The 16961-nt window shown below is 45.0% G+C and overlaps 1 protein-coding gene across 1 annotated transcript in view; it reads right to left on the bottom strand.

The window, feature by feature from the left end:
- Positions 1 to 16282, bottom strand: part of LOC146801916 (inhibitor of apoptosis protein-like) — a 48910-nt gene extending 32628 nt beyond the window's left edge. Inside the window, exon 1 of the mRNA XM_085621445.1 lies at positions 16060 to 16282. The gene's annotated coding sequence lies outside the window, so the exon portion shown is untranslated. The remainder of the gene's footprint in view (positions 1 to 16059) is intronic.
- Between the last annotated feature and the right edge of the window lie 679 nt (positions 16283 to 16961).

Below are 16961 nucleotides of genomic sequence, written 5' to 3'. Positions count from 1 at the left end.
AAACCGGATACCCACTGGCCAGTATGCTGTGGAGAGAGCACATCAGGACCTGTTGGCTCACCCTCATCTTAAGGCTCAGCCGCGAGCCCAGATAGAACACATCATGAATTATAGAGACAGGGACTGTAGCCTAAAGGGAGCCTTCCTGGTTATGGAGACAGTATTTGAGAATCATACCATCATTGTTTACAAGGATTACACTCGGATGTTGTGGGAGAAGTGGAAATCCTTTACAGAGGTCAAGCAAAAACTCAGGGCATTAGAAATGCAATATATATTGCTCTTTCCTGCATGACTGAGTTGTTGATCAGGGTAAGGGGGACAGTTTTTTTTTTTTTTTAAACAGCCGTGAAGTGTGGACATGGTGGGTGGAAAAGTGGGGCAAGAATGCCCTGTGGGGTCCCTCGGGACCAAAGAGAGAGCCCTCATAAAGCGTTGTGCAACGGCACAGGTGGTAGCAGGGCTGTGGCCGCAGGCACAGACCAACAGACAGGCCAGCGAGTAAGAACTGGTGAGGATGGAACGATAGTGGGAGCAGTTTTGCTGAGGGCAGAGGAGTCCTTCTTTGAGGGACCAGGACCTCCTACGGACTGTCCGGCATAAACCCTGGGCGAGGGTGCTGACACCATGGAGGAGGAAACTACCTCTCCATAACTCTTGGATGTGGTTGCCACTGTGCCCTAGATGACTTGAACAAAAGTGCGGACAAAGGTACGATATTGTTCTAACCAACTCTGTGTGAGATGATAGCCTATAAGCAGAGCCACTGGAATTATGCGATTGTGTGGCTGCAGCGATTTTCCGCATAGTTACAGATTTGCTGCATTTCATACATAATTCTTTATCTGCAGCATAATCTGCAGATTTTTAACCCCCCAAACCCCCCCCCCCAAAAGGTGTTTCTAGCTGAAATGGTTCAAAAGTTGCTAAAAATACATCAACATGCGTTGCCACGCAGTGGAAGTCCCTTTGCAAAGCTGGACTGGTCACCTTTCTGTTGGTTATTGCTAAGTGTGGGTGTTAAACTGGCACTAGTGAGGTACAGCCAATGCCCAGACAGTATTATCAAGTTTAAAAATGACAAAATAATGAAGTAATACTATTACAAAATGTGCAGCATTATGCCGCATAATTTGGCTTTTTGCTGCATAATTTACTCAACCCTGCCGCATAATTTAGCCCTCTCCTGCCCCATAATGCCAGTGGCCCTGCCATTAAGATATAAGGGAGCAACTAGGGGGAGGGGGCATTTGCAAGTGTGATTGGGGCAGGCTGAAGAACCAGACTTAACATTGGTTCCCCCATCTGATTCAAAGGGGGAATGCAATGATCAGAGGTCTCACATGCTCTATTAGGGTGTTGGCGGAATCGGCCTACACGGGGGTCCCCTCATTTGGTTGGGCCTCTGGCTGATCGTAAACTGTCCGCGGTTCTGTATTTTTTGTTACAGTATAGGTGTGGTGGGTACATAGACATCAAGGTAGTGAGTTGAGGTCGGGGTAGAATTAGTACACAGTTGTCTTGTTTCATAAGAGAACTAGAGATACACTTCGAAAGACCACAGGCTGGGGAAAGGTTGAGTAAGCCCTTCGGGTGTGTGTTGGGGGAGAGGAGAGACTAATTGCCATACTTTGGAGAGGTAAGGGAGGAATAGAATGCAGAGTTATTAATATAGGCTGCAACCAAGCTGTTTGTGGTGGATGGATTGGAGCGTGGTCATCTCCTCTGGGATGCCAGGGAGGCTCTAAGAATGTATGCCACTGTGGGAAGACCTGCTGGACGGCTACTTTAACCTAGAAGGTACAGTAAACAAAAGGGCACTTATTACTTGGAATGTTCTAGGACTAGATCATTATTCCATCAGATACAGGGTACACTCATAGCTTCGCAGATACAATGTGCAAATTGCATAGCTGCAGGAAATCCATCTTCTTAAACAGAGAAAAAAAATGGATGGGTTTGGTGTTTGCAGCTTCATACTCTAATTATACTAGGGAGGGTGATGATGTGGAAACTCCTAAAGGTCTCTTTTAAAGAGAAGGTGGCACTCTAGGATCCGGGAGGTAAATGCATGATAGTAACTGGAGCTCTGAGCAGATTTAATGCTCGCTTAGTGAAAAATCTACAACCGGAATGTGAACGATAAAACATTTTCCTGAAGTAACGAGGCTTACAGTCCTGTAAATGCACAGCAGAATTATGCGGGCAAGAGATTTTAATAGTTTATTAGACTGATAACTTGACAATCCTCCCACCCCACCCCAGTCCCCAAGCCAGGCCTCACGTTCAATATGGAAATGCGGTTGAAGAGGGTTGTGGAGGATCTTAACTTTCTAGAAATCTGGCGGGCCACACTTATTTCTCCTATTCACATGTGCCAGGGTCATATAACTAGCTGGATTATGTAATAGGCTGTAGTGAAGACACTGTGTATGAACAATCAGCTTACCTTAACCCTTGCCTTTCGAACCATTCTCCGTTACTTATTATGGTGCTCTGGAGGTGGTTTAGGCCTAAAATCAAATTCCCCCACCCCATTGGAATTGTACTAGGTGATGCAGTCTCAAATGTTAAAGTGGCTGCTGGGATTTTTCCTGGAGGCTCAAGAATAAGGAGTCCTTCAGATAATGAGGGTAGCGCTGATGGTGCTGATCCCCGAAGAGGGGATGAGGAAAAGGTTATATAATATCAACAGGAGTGCAGAATTTTTTTTAAATTCACCTGACTTTGTACAACGTTGTCTGAGAAATTTTCCATGTACGTGCTGACATTGTGCATTCTTTTCTCTCCATGTCTTTGGAAAAGTACTGAATGGTTGCTAGAATAATTACTCCTTGTTAATATTTGTGCTTCTCTGAAATGTAAAACCACATTTCTTTTCCATTCAATTTGCAATTAGTCAAGGTCTGGGATTCTTTCTCACATTACTTACCTTGAAAATGTAGTGTGGTTATCTATTATTTTTGTATGGATAACTGGAAGGACATTTCCAATGGATTAGGGAAGGGGAGGGGAGTCTGTACGCAGACTTGTTTGAAATATAGTATAAATATGAAAAGAGAATTATTTCAGTTGTCCATTACCTTCATAGATCAGGTTTTTTCCTTGTTGGCTTTGCACCTGCTTAAGCGTGAATAAACTGTCCCGTTTTACCGACTACTTATACTCATTTGAATTTAAATGGACAAGAGTGGGATCTTCCAGAGCGCAGAGGTGCGCTTTCCACAGGGAGGGACCCTGCCTTTCTGGCATCTGTCCATGTGGAATACAGACATGAAACTGCGCTTCAGAATTTTAGCAACAGACTGCTTGGGGTGATCGAATTGCTGATACACCCAGATCAAGTTGGGTTTCTGCCAGGCAGAAGCACAACATAGAATATTAGTAGGCTGAATCATTTATTGCACTCATTGGAGACATCCAAGTAATATTTTACTCTGGCAACACTGGATTTAGAACAGGCTTTTGATACAGTGGGATGGCAGTACATGTGGGCAGTCTTACAGAGTGTGGTATTTGGTCCGAATTACAATAAAGGGGTGCAGCTATCGTACACGGATCCCGTGGACAAAGTGCGCAGTGGAGGCAATGTCTCAGACGCAAGGAGTTTGAGCAGTGGGACTAGCCAGTCTCTTGTATTGTTTGTAACATCAGTGGAGTTGCTGGCCTGCAGGTTGCGGGTGGTACTGAAGCCATGGGGTAATTAACTCGCTACAGAGACTTATTTTGTGCATCTGTATGTGGACAATCTGACAATGCCCTGGTATAGCTTAAAGTCCCAGAGAAGTCAGAGCTCCTATTATTAGAGGAACTGAGGAGTTTGCAACGGTGTTTGGGCTACATACTAATAAGACCAAGACCCTATTGTTTCCTCTGGGAGGTCTGGGCCAACAAGGTGCAGCTCTTCCATGGGAGGCAGGGCTACAGTGAGAAAAGGACAAGTTCCGATACCTGGGGATATGGGCGACACTCTGTCCACTTGACACAGTCGGACCTTAATGTGGTCACACTGATGAAGGGTTTGGACTGCTCAGTTGACTTTTGGATAAAACCGTTGCTCTCCATAATGGGGCGCTTAACAGTGGCCAAAATGGTGTTCCTCCCCTGTTTGTGTTCTGTAGAACTAAATGTGTCCAATTTCATCTTCAGGATTGATAGGATCCTGAACTCTAGTGTGGGCAGAAAATGAAGCCAGGTGAAATTAAGGCACCCTAAAATCCCTCTGGCTGGAGGGAGGGCTGGGACTGCCTGATCTGTTTTTGTATTATGCAGTAACGCAACTGCAGCACGTCACCAGCTGGTTTGATGAGGGGCCTAAGTAGGAGAAATCTCTGCTTGCAGACGTGAATAGACCCTACTGCCGCCTGCGAGTCTTTATGATGGGCAGGGGAGCCCCTCTGAACTCTCTGTAGTTAATTAGGCTGACAGCAAGTGTATGTCCGTGTGTATTACACAGAGTGGTCTGCTAAATACTGAAAATGCCTGCCTTCCCATAACATATGCCGCTTTGGACACTGAATTTGTTTAATTATTATTATTATAATTTTTTTTTTTTTTTTTTTTTACATACAGCAGATCTTACAACTCGTAAACTAACAAGGACCGCGCCGTGTCTGTCCTCGGCTGATTTCCTTTAAATGATCTGGACTTGTCCGCAGATATTGTGTGTACGGGTGAAAATACTGTCTCACTTTACAGCACTTCATTGTGCAGGGAGTCAACAACAATCTGCAGACACCAGTGAACATCCAATCAGGGTCTACTATCAACGTTCCAAAGTCACACATGACTCCTTCACAGTTGCTCTCTTTCATGGAAGCCATTCTGAATTTGGTATGGCTTTGTGTTTTCCCCCCCCACAACGGAGAGTCTAAGACATTCAGGCTATAATCCCGATGTTTCAACCTCTGCCCTGGATCTCAGTGAGGATGACTGAGGCTGCTTGGATTGTTGGCCTTTGACACCCTGCTGGTGAAACATGCCAAATGACACATGCAAGCTCTGCAGTGGGGCTTGAAGTTCCAGTGGGTACAGCACCAGCGGAATCTGTTGGGTTGCATCCAGATTTCAGAGGAGACTGTAGAAGTGACTGCTGAACCAAGAAAGGTTGGTGGTAGGCTGCTTCTCCTAACCAAATATGACAATGGTGACGGATGGATCACTTCAGGGTCGGAGAGGATGTCTGGGAGAGGTGGAGATCAGGGGCCTCTGACAAAAGTTCTACTTCAATTAAATTTGTTAGAATGGTCTGCGATACACTTGGCGTTGAAAGCCTTGCTGTCTACCATCAGAGGAAGGCTTGGTCAGGTGCTCATAGGCAACAGTACCATTATGTGGAAATGCAGCAAACAGGGCAGGTGGGGTCTTGGGTCCTGTGCCTCTGAAAGAGGCAGGACTGCCGGGTAATTTCTCTGCCAATGAACTACCAGGCAGAATCTCTTTAAACCCCAGAGTAGACAACTTGCCCACAAGGTTCAGCGGTCCACAACTGACAGTTACATCTAGAGGTAGTCCTCCATCAATTCAGAGAACAGTGGGGCTCAATCTTTCCGCCACTGCGAAAAACACACAATGTCATCACTTTTGCGCATTGGAGTTCCAATGATGTCTCTTTATCAGAGAGTGGGGCTCATGGCTCCTGTATGCCTTCCCACTGTTTCCTCTCCTGCTCAGAGTTCTGAAGAACATCAGGAACAACCAGGCTCAAGTCATCCTAGTGGCACCAGATTGGGCCAGGAGCATGGGTTATCTGTCACTCGACTCTGGATATAGGAGACTATGCTCTGCTGGAAAGCACAAAGATTAGTCTCTCAACATCATCAAATTGGGCTCAAAGGGCAAATGTCAATGCAGCAACAGCTTAGGAGAGATGTTAAAGTCTCCTGTTAAAAATAGATCGAAATCTGGGATATCTGGCATCAAAAGAAGCAGGTCCAGAGGTAAATGGACTTCTCTTTGGTGACTCCTTGATTAAGGAGATGAGCGAATAAGTCTTTGCTTTTGTCACATTTGATAAAGTCCAGTTCCATTGTAGAAAATCTATGGAGTGCAGGTTTTTTGCAGGGTCAGCAAATGCACAAGCCCCTTTATCGGCCGGATACCACTTATGAGGAACACTCACTTCAGAGGCTCTTACAGATACCAACAAAACTTTAAGCAAGGTTTTTCCCCTCCAAACAGTCAGGGGGTTCAGAAACTGGATTTATCACCAGAGAGGAGGTCACATCACAGGAAAGTCCTTCAATTACAGGTCGACCTCCAGTAGAGGGTCACCTAGCTTTTTTCTTTCCCCCTTAGCAAGATCTGACTGCAGACATGTGGGTTTTACAAACAGTACAGGGGTACTACATAGATGTGCAAGCCACCCTTTCAAATTGCACTTTCTTTTCCTCTCCTATTCCAAAAGAATCAAAAGTGACTTGTTTCTCAATAAGCAGAATCTCTCCTATACTAAAAGAGCTACAGAGTTCAGCTCTTTAGATTCTTTGGTTTTCTTAAGAACAATTTATTGGGTACAAAAAATAACCAGACCAGTGATAAACTTCAAATTATTCAACAATTTCGTAGTTTACAGTCTTTTCAAGATGGAGACAATCATCCATCTAAGGACTATGCTTCTGAAAGGTGAGAAGATCTCCAAGACACAGACCTTATGTTTACCATTGACAAATCCTTCAGGAAGTTTTGAAGTTCCAGTGGAAAGACACATTTTACTTCTTCAAATCTCTTTCATTTGGTCCTTCTTTGGCCCGCGGGTGTTTTACTAAGGACATGAGAACGGTGGAAGCTCACCTAACGGCTCAGTGTCCTCCTCTTTTCTGGGAACTAGGCTTTATCAGGAAAGTCTTTTCTGGTACCTTCAAAACAAATGGAATTCTTGGGGTTCCTATCATATTGAGAAAAATCGAGAAAGCAACATCCTCAGGCCAAGGTGGAAAGAGTATAAGGAGAATTACACCAAGTTTTGAAAATAGCCACAGTATCTCTCAAACTACTCGCTTGGCTGGTAGACCTGTTGATGCCTTCCTTAAAAGCAATTTTTCGATGTCCCCTTCACTATCAAGCATTACAGAGGCTAAAAATCTATCTTCTTTGCTAAGGTCTCTACTACTCCGATACATTAAATTTAGATTCAGACTCTCGTTCAGAGCTCAAACGGTGGTTAGATCATCTGGACCCTTGAATGGGAAAGCAATTTTTTTCTTCCACCCAGACCTAGTATTAGAATCTAATGCCAGTCTGACTGGTTGGGCGAAGAATCTGCCCACATCTCAACTGGCAGAACACATTCGGACCAGAAGTTGGCTCTGCATATAAATTGTTTAGAGATGCTTCCAGACTGGTTTGCAATATACAGCTTTGCAAAGGACAGAATAAGAAGTTTCGTACTTCACTGAATGGGCAGGTTGACTGCAGTGATGTACATCAATCACTTGGGGGGTGGAGAAGGGAGAAATCAAAGCCGCTGATGGATCTAGACAAAGGTTTCTGGGAATTTTGTCCACAAAAGTTTTTCTGTTCAGGCAGAGATTCCTGCAGGCAGTATAAACAAGATAACCTGGTGCTCCAGGCACCTTCAAGATTCAATTAACTAGTATCTTCACCCTAAAATATTCTGGATTTTCTTCAAAGTGGAGTCCCTTTTCAGTAGACCTTTTTGCTTCACGCTTGAATACTCCAATCCCTTTCTTTTACAGATGGAGACAAGATCCACATAACTTGGCTGCAGATGCGTCTCTCCAGGATGCGTCTGTTCACAATTACACCTTTCCCCCGATACCTAGAGTTCTGGCTCAAGTCTGGCACCAAAAGCGTTGTTAATCCTTCTGACCATTTTTTTCTGGCACTCTCAGCCCTGGTTACCTACCATTCTTGAACTGTCAACAGATGGCTCAATAGTAAGTCCTTCTTTTTCGAGATTTGCTTCTGGTCCAGCAGGGCTACTATCAAGAGAGGATTCGCAACTAGATACTACCTCCGTTAGCTTGGAGGATTTTTGGGTCAGCCTGGAGAACCACAAGTGTTTCATCAGAGGCGGCTCTGCTCATCCGTCAATTCAGGCCCTGGCTACCACTAGAACCTACAGATCCACATCAAGGGTATGGAAATGCTAGTATCTGAATTGGGATTTTGAGCCATTCTCAGCAGATGTAGTTTTGGTAGTCAATGTTCCAACCTCTTTAGCTGCCCAAGAGAAAGCATACAGTACAATAAATATCTACAATTCAGCTATGTCTGCCGAGTATGTGAGAGCGGATAGAAGACCCGTTGGCAAACATCTACTTCTTTCTTGATGTTTAAAGGGAGTAAGGTTTTCTAATCCTCCAGAAATACAATCAGATGTGGATGTTAATTTCATTTTGAATATTTTTCCTGATCTGTTAATGATAATTCCATTTAATCTTTAAATGTTTTTAGCAGTAACACTTGCTTTCCACCATGCTTAATTTCTCTGTAACTATTTTCTGATGTCAGCGTTTGATGCTTTATTGGCACAATATACACCGTCAGACATACGTTTTAAAGTTGTATATGAACAACCACAAATTTAACTACCATCAATAAGCCATACTTTATTTCCAATTGAAGATTTTTGTGGGTCATTGCTTGATGGTTTATATTAAGAAAACAAATGTGAAAATGTCCTCTTCCTTACTGTGCCTCATTTTTTTCAGGAAGGCCCATGAACCAGTGTCATGCCTTACTTTGGCTCGCTGGATTTGATGAATCATCGATTTAGCTGGGATAAACATCTCTAATTTTGGAGCTCTTTCTACTAGAGGAGCTATGGCTTTTGAAGTATTTTGGGTGGGAGTGAGCTTGGATGTCATTCCTAGATCGGAGAATTGGTCCAATGCCTCGACTTTTAGAACCTTTTATTGTATACCTGTTTGTTTAGTGACTAATTCTATTGTGGATATGCTTTTAAAAAGGAGATAGAAGCCACTTGTCTTGTAATAAAATGTCGATTTTACCCACTTTAGTGAAGGAAAGTCATGATTTTATTGAAGACATGGAGGTGAGTATTATCTCACAGCTATATGTGCTAATTATTACCCCATTTCTTCTTCTAGTGCCTTCCAGAACAACTCATCATCTTATCGCTGGACTTCAACCAGGAAACAGTCCAAGGCACAGGGCTCTTTCAAGAATGGCAAACTTAGTCAATATTTGTTTCTTCCTTTCAGAAATCAATGCCAATGCCCAGTTGTGATTTAACTTACTTAACCTCTTGAGTGCCCATGACGAGATGGTCTCGTCATGGGCCGCAGTTGCGCTGTGCCCATGACGAGACCATCTCGTCATGAACCCCGCCCGCTAATGAAAGGGCCGGCACAGGGCGGGGAAAGGGCGGGGCACTCAAGGGGTTAAGAACTGTTTACCTTTTTAATGGTTATGACTATTATTTTGGCCAATGTTCCTATTTCACTATACTTGGCTCCTGCTCCCACAAGAGGGCTTGCTTCTCCCAGTGAAGAGTATTCATTGGTCGGCTGCCTGTCAGCATCCATTAGACTTCCTTTTGTAGTTATTTTCATAGTGGTTCCTGGGAAATGTAGTTTGTAGTGTCTTGGCCACTGTGTGAATGACTGAATAATAGTTGTCTCAATGTCTTAAATGAAATCAAGACTTCCTTCACTAAAGCTAGGAAAATCTACAAGAAATATGACAGACAGCAGAAGAGCGAAAAAGATGTGACGGTGAACAATCTGCTAATGAGAATGCAGAATCTGTCAGGGACAGCAAGCAGAGTCCATCAATAAGAGGCACCAGTCAGTCAAAGAGAGCGCACAGGGTGTCAGTATTATGTACAATTGAAATATTTATACAGGACTTAATTTCCCTACGAGGGGTGCTGTAGCACATTTAAGGCAGGTTGCATGCTACGCTGTTAAGAGATGCATGGTTGGTAGAGTAATGTATTAAGTGTGTCAACAACATAGAATACAATGGATTTATGTAGGGAACTGTGCAGACTTGTGGCGAGGGAGCACAGTGCTAACAAGCTGTCCGAGGAGTGAATCAGCTGTCTGGTGACGGAAGAAGCTATATCTGTCACACCTACATATGTGGTTCACTAGAATGGTAAACAAGCTTCCAGATGGTGGCCTAGGATCCAGCAACATATTAAGCTTTCATCCTCAAACAGCAGAATTCCTTTTTTTTCAAATCCTTAAGTAAACTCCACCCAACTGGGTTTCAGAGCATTGTACATAGTATATTGACAACATGAAGTCTACCATATATGGACTATGGCAACACCTAAACAATATTTGTCACAATTGTACATGGGTAGTTTAGCTGCAAGTGGATATATACATATAATATGTGGGAGTATGTAAACTCCCTATAATAAACTATTTTTTTTTATCTAAAGGTGTCTTCTGACGTCAGAACACATCTAAGATAAGAAAATGAAGCACTGTGTCACTTGTAATAATTAATTACAAGTGACTTGTGACAGAGTGCTCAAATAGTACAGAGGCATTCCCACAGTGTGAAAGAAGTTGGTGTACATGAGTCCAAACACCGCCTGTATGCCAACAGCAGCTTGTAGAGTAAACTGCACGTCTCCAGGGGTCCGCATTCCTACTTCCTTCATTATATTTGGAAAGGAATGCAGGCTGCCCTTAACAGCTTGCAGGAATGAAGCAAATGAAGTGCAGGTCTGTTGAGACAGAAAAGTCCCTCGTATGGTGACTGACGTGCACCCCTACCACGAGTGCCCTAGTTTTAATGGTGTCTCAATCTCTGGTGATGATTTTTGTTGTCATGGGTGAACACGGATCATGCTTGTCGCACTCACATAGGCGGACTGTGATCTTTTTGGACTAGGAGAGGGCGCCTAAAGCACTACCTTCACAGTGGTGAAAGGCTGCTGCTTTTCCCAGGAGTTGAGGCAACACAAGTGCATTGGTGGCAGCATATGGTGTTGGGGATCAGTACAAGTGAGAAAGTCCTTTTGTTTGCGTCACTAGTGATGACTACAGGCTCAATCATGTAAAGTTCAGATACTGTGTGCTTAAGCCACACTTGGCCTACATCAAGTTAGTATGTAGTTCTGTGCAGTGTGTGCTTGTTGTATGCATATACTAGGTTTAAGTGATCCTGTGGAAGGTACAATACATTGAATAGTCTTGGTTCCATTTTGGGAGACCCATGGCTGACTGGAGGAGCATGAGAAGGTAGAGGCTTCCCACTAGACATTTATGGATTGCTGCATTCCTGTGAGCTGGGTGGGACACACACCAGAGCAGAGGTCTTCAAACTTTTTGATGCCGAGACCCACTTGCCAAAACTTTTTAGGCGCAAGGACTACCTCCTGACAAAAATTTCGAGAACCTGGTACTGCTCATCATGGACAGCTATAGACAACCATAAACATCCCCAATTCCCACTGCAAATCATTTGTATGTTGTGGAACTAATATTGAACAGTGTTTAGCAAACCAAAGGTCAGCGAGCGTGGGGGCGTGGTCGAAAGGTGTAGCTAAAAACAAATAGCTTCATTTTAGAATTGGCATAGGGCAGCGCCGCAAGTCTTCTTGTTTTGCTGCCCTACGCCAATGTGAAAAGGCATAAATGCATTTGACTGAACCCCAGCGCCATCAGCAGGCCACTCCTTACACCCCAGTGCTTTGAGACCCTCACAGGTTAGCCAGGCTCTATAAACCCCGATTGATTGAATGCACCGTATTTATGAAATACGGTGCATTTTGTCCTTTCCCCTTGCGTTAGCGCACAACTTGCTGCCTAGCACCAACATAGGCAGGATTGCTTTTGAGCAGGAAGGGGCACCTTCCTTCACACCTGAGAGGCGGTTTCCTCTATGTGAGCTGCAGAATGCAGCACACTTGAAAAGAGGAAAAAATTAGGAAAATATATAAACATTTCTCCTCGTTACACCCCTGCCATGGAGGCATAAGGTATTGGCGGTGTCCCAGATTTTGTAAATATGGGACAGCATCAAAATCCATGGGTGTTGCCTGGGAACCCCCACGAATCGCCCATGGAACACCTCCATGATGCAGAGTAAGGCAGCGCAGTGACTTGCGCTGCTTTGTCTTACTCCATATCTATGAGGCCATGCAGGGTGACTTTGCGCCGCCTCATAGGTATGGTTGAGACGCTTGCGCCTCCGGAGTATCAAAAAAAGTGATGCTCCGGCAGCACAATCCTCTCATAAATGAGCCCCAAAATATTCTTTACGTTTTTAAGGACTTTCACCATAAAACAATGGGCAGTGTAAATGAAAAATACATTTTAAAAGTTGTTACTCAGTGGGAAATGCACTGTAGTACATTATAAAACTTCTATTAGTTAATGCACTGCAGAGGTTTGTGTGTAACCAGAGAGGCAAAGAATTAAATCTTGGTTGGTGCAGTGGAGAATAGTGACTTGCGTATTTTTTGTGCTCCGAGGTCACAGCCTGTGTCAGAAAGCACTGTGAATACGCAAGTCATTTTTTTATACTTGCATTACACACAGTATAAGTTAGACTGATACAAAATGAGCAAACAGTTTTACAATAAAATGGTGCTTCCAAAATGTAGATTTTCGTAATATACCAGAGCGTATGTAATGCAATTACATAATAAATGTAATTTTAAGGAGGACTGAAAACGGGTCTCTATTGGGCTCGGTTTAGTGCCCTGGCACAGGTGGTCCGTTTTTTTCCGGACTGCAGTGACAGCAGATACATCGATGTGCGCGTGCTCACTTCACACTAGTGGAGAAGTTACGGCATGACGTCATGCCAAGTGAGCGTTGTAGGGGAAGGGAAATCCTTTAAAGAGAGTCCTTTTCTCTCTGGTTTCCCCCTTCTCTTTTTGAAACTCAGGAGCAGCAACATTGTCATGGTGTCACCAGAGCTTTAAGTAGAAGCTTTTTCAATATTATATATAACAGGCCATAGTTGATGCTTATTTATCTTATGCACCTAACAACCATTGACAAAGCCAATAGTCCTGACTTGTTGTAGGTGTGATGTTGTATCATATATTTGGATGCAATGACAAACAGCAAAATACAAGTCGGGCGGCACAGATCTTTAGCTTATGTGTTTTAAGCCACACCCTTCACTACATCGGCCATGCCTCTTTGAGAGACCCCCCAGTTTTTTCATCCCACTTAAAGCCCTGGGTACCTGGCCCAGTCCTGCCAAGTGTCACGCATCAGGCGTGACACAACACATTTTAGTGTGGTACTCCGCATTACCGCACTGAAATGCAATGTCACGCATATGCTGTGTGTCAGCTTGGTCACTAAAAGCCCCGATTAAAGCTGACCCTGTGGCAGCACGCCACCTCTGACTTGCGCGTGCTGCTCCAGCAGTCTGTTGGCAGCCGCACTCAGCTGTTTGCTACAGTATCATGATTGTGCTTTCCAGTACCCGGGCGCGGCTCTCACTATTGGCCTGACGTCCTCGCAGGAGACTTCACGTCACATCCTGCTGCCAGAACGCGGAGTTTGTTTTGGGAGTTACAAGGCATGTGGCTAGTTTGCGGGCAGCGCTGCGTATCATGGCCGGAGTGCTGCAAATAATCATGGCGCAGGCCGCGGTGCTGCTCTCAGCGCTGCCCACTGCAGCTCGCGCCAGCCCGGGTCACCGCCTGCTATCAGCGGTTGTTTATTACCGCTTCCATGCTTAATTCAAATATATATCCAATCCACACTAGTCAGTCTGTCATAGGATGGCCCCGCCGCCGCCCGGGACTCACAGGAGTCAGGAGAGCTGATCGGCCTGGACGAGTCTACCACGTGGGCTTGTTCCAGGGAGCACTTGCCTTCTTTTCTCTTCCAGTCAACACTGGATGGCTCATGCGGCCGGTCCAAGTCTGGATTCAACCTTTTCTCCTCACCTTGCTGCTGCACAGGACTCATGGTGGTTAAAGTGGAGCTGTGTGCACGGGGCGCAGCACGACAGGATCGCCCTGCCCATGTTGCCGCCAGCAGCCACCTCGGATCACATTGCTGCGCACTCTAGAAGGCCCCCATGCTGCAGCTGTACTCACCCCTGTGCATTGTGGTTTTACCTCTGTTTCTCTGGATGGCGCGTGCAGGCCGAGCCCTGCGTACCTGACGGTAAGGGCAGGTCGTCAGGTGCCTTGCACCCAGTACAGAGGCACCAGACTTACGTTCCAGGAACAACAGGTGAGTGCTCACATAAAGCATTTAATTGCTAAAATACTGATTACAATTGTTGAGAAAACATGGTCTGCAAGCCGGCAAATTTTTAAAAACGATTTTACTGTTATTAAATAGTTTATCGTTAGTAACAGCATCGCAGCTCTGATTTTAGAGACAGTGGCCGGCCTTCACTCTTAGCAGGACTCAGCTCAGCACTGAGGAATCGGGGCAAAACATTTAACTCGTTCCGTGCTCATGACGGAACCACGCCGTCATGAGCCACGGTTGCCGTGTGCTCATGACGGAGTGGTTCCGTCATGCTGCGGCCGTTGGCGGCCGCGGCGCTAATTCCCCACCTGTGCGGGCGATTAGCGCTGTGGGCGGAGTCATGACGGAACCACTCCGTCATGAGCACAGCCCAACCGTGGCTCATGACGGAGTGGCTCCGTCATGAGCACCGCGCCACACCCCCGCACCCCCCAGCGCTGCGGCGGAATTTCCGCCGCAGCGAAGAGGTTAAGAAACCATCCGGTTCCTACCGAGCACACAGTTTTCTAGAAACAGTGCTCATAGAATCCGGCGCCCGACCTACCAGTCCAGAATGACCTTCTAATCAAAGATACGTATTAGCATCTAATGTTCCAGGGCCTTGGCCTGAGATTAGCTATGACAGCTGGCACGACTGGCGTTAGGGAAAGTACAGCCCCCAAAAAACCCATATTCAGGGCCTGACTGAGGGATGGATGTCTAGCTGTCAGTGACTGCTACCTTTAGCACAGAAAATTAACAGCAATTTGAAACAGTTTATAACCTCAATATTATACAGAGTCATTCTGTATTTTTTTTATTATTTAATGTGGGCCTTATGTCGAGGTGCCGTGTTTTAAAACTCATTAATGACAATTTTAGACAACTTAATAACACTGTTGATGTATTTGGAGCTGCAGGTTTATATTTCAAAGGAAACAAATATGAATTCTGAAGAGCTTTCCCCATTTTTTACCTGCACTGGCATAAAAATACCTACCAGGCTGGTGAAACACTGGTAAAATATTGGTCTGGTCTCAACCCTAACGAACATGACTGAGATGACTTCTTTCTCATTAACCGCCGAGAGGTTTCTCTAGCATACCATAGTCACTACTGAATAAGGGCCTGATGATTTATCTCCAAAAGTGATCAGGCAGGAGTCATGGCAGTCATCACAAGATGCCCAGTATCTTTCTAGAAATCACTACAGTAAGATCACTTTAGAAATGCGAAATCAGATAGTGACCCTCCATTTAAGGGGGTTTATAACAGTTCCTAGGCCTTCTGTGGGGCGTCTTACTGGTCAGAAGGCGCTCATTTCTGATATTTAGCTCTTTAAATGGACCTTATTCCTTGGTTTCTCACGTGAGAAAAAGTGTCGCTCGCAGCGTCACACATTTGCACTACAATGTCACACATAAGTACACTTATTTATTGGAAATGTCACACATAAGCAATCTGAAACCTTGGCAGCTCTGCTGGCCCAGTTGCTCAAGATCCACTGTAAATAGGAGCAAAAGGTCTCAACCCCCACAGTTAGCCCCAGGAGCTCCTCTTTGCCCCATGGCCTTCTGAACGGGGTTCTTACAAGGTATGTTCAAGAAATAAAATCATTTCTTTCACGTGTGAAAAATAGAAAAACAAACAAACTGAAAATCCAATACTCAAAATTCTGCAGGTTAAAAAGGGCAGGATCAACAGAAGACGTGAGCTACGTAATCTATTTGGTAATGGGGCATAAAAGAGTGTACGTGCGTGTCTCTCTAGCAAGGTAAGTCATGGTAATAAATAATAATAATGAGATCTATAGACCAGGGCCGCTTAACTGTTGCCGTGTTCCTTTCCTCCAGGTTAGGACTTCCTCGTTACCCGCGTCACCCTCACACCCCCGTCCCCTCACCTGCACGGCGTCGCACGTCCCTCGGGATCCAGGTCACATCTTCGACCGCTGCTGAACAGACAGAGCATCCCACTGTCTGCCCATCGTCGGAATTCCCCCTGTCACCATACTCAGAAGAGGGTGTGGCCCGGAGCCCCACGTGACTCTCTGGCTTCCGGAACAGCAGTAGAGCGCAACGATTTAACCCTATGGTGACTGGGCGCTCAAACACAGAAAAGGCACTGGGAGCAATGCAGATAGATTCCGAGCAGTCTAGTGTTTAGACACGCCCTGCCTGTGAAAAGTCACCACTTCCGAGTTTCTGAGAAGGCCTTGAAATGTACGGTGTGGCGTAATAGAGATAAAGTTTCGTTTCTTCACCTCGGAATGAAAAGGAGCGGTTTAAACAAAGGCGCGATCACGCACAATTCTGTGGAAACCACCGAGTTCTCACCATCCGCATGAATTACATCATTTTAACCCTAGAGCGGCAACGTGGTGATTGGCTACAATTCCTCTTAACCTATCAAAAGCTTCGCAAATCATAATAATCCTCTAGGTAATTTGTACGATCTCGGTGCGTGGTTGGGGACACAGTATCGCGAGTGAAAAACAAAACTAGGGGTTTCCGAAAAAATACGTGCAGGCATTGTTTCAAAGTGTTATACAAAGGGGAATTCCACCCTTCAAACGCTTCATTCATCTGCAAAAGTCACTTGTGGGAGGAGTGGAAATTATTCAAGCTGTTCACAGTCAGGGATTTCACGCATTTCCTCCACAATGACTCAGAAGTCCCTCTTTTGGATTCATAGTCTAATTTTTGGGTACATGTTGAATGACAGAGCAGCAAGACAAGCACATGACACTAATGATGATTTAGAAGATTACGCATTGCATTACAACACAGAAAAAAGCCCTGATAC

The sequence above is a fragment of the Triturus cristatus genome, chromosome 8 (genome assembly GCF_964204655.1).
Source record: "Triturus cristatus chromosome 8, aTriCri1.1, whole genome shotgun sequence".
Taxonomy (NCBI): domain Eukaryota; kingdom Metazoa; phylum Chordata; class Amphibia; order Caudata; family Salamandridae; genus Triturus; species Triturus cristatus.
The sequence above is the reverse complement of the archived record's forward strand: the minus strand, read 5'-3'. Positions and strand labels throughout refer to the sequence as shown.